The sequence below is a fragment of the Gavialis gangeticus genome, unplaced genomic scaffold (genome assembly GCF_001723915.1).
Source record: "Gavialis gangeticus isolate Ggan-Ray unplaced genomic scaffold, GavGan_comp1, whole genome shotgun sequence".
NCBI lineage: Eukaryota > Metazoa > Chordata > Crocodylia > Gavialidae > Gavialis > Gavialis gangeticus.
Window position 1 is genome coordinate 52,064,897 of NW_017728997.1, and position 209 is coordinate 52,065,105.

At 50.2% G+C, this 209-nt stretch overlaps 1 protein-coding gene across 7 annotated transcripts in view; it reads left to right on the plus strand.

Annotated features, from left to right (window-relative positions):
- Positions 1-209, plus strand: part of SFMBT1 (Scm-like with four mbt domains 1) — a 171,483-nt gene that overhangs the window by 29,258 nt on the left and 142,016 nt on the right. The gene's annotated exons all lie outside the window — the stretch shown is intronic.

Consider the following 209-nt stretch of genomic DNA (forward strand, 5'->3'; position numbering starts at 1 on the left):
GGTTCTACACTGGTGGGTCAGTGGAGTCTGGGTCCAAGTCTTCAGTTCCTGGGGGCACAACAGGCATTAATCCGTGCATCTCCTCTGAGGAGAAGGCCCAAACTGCTAATTTGCAAAATAGTCTTGGATGAAGAGAACCCCAAAATATGTATATAGCTTGACTAAAGAGCTGGGACGAGCAGTCAGCTAGGTCCGAGCGCTCACGTAGG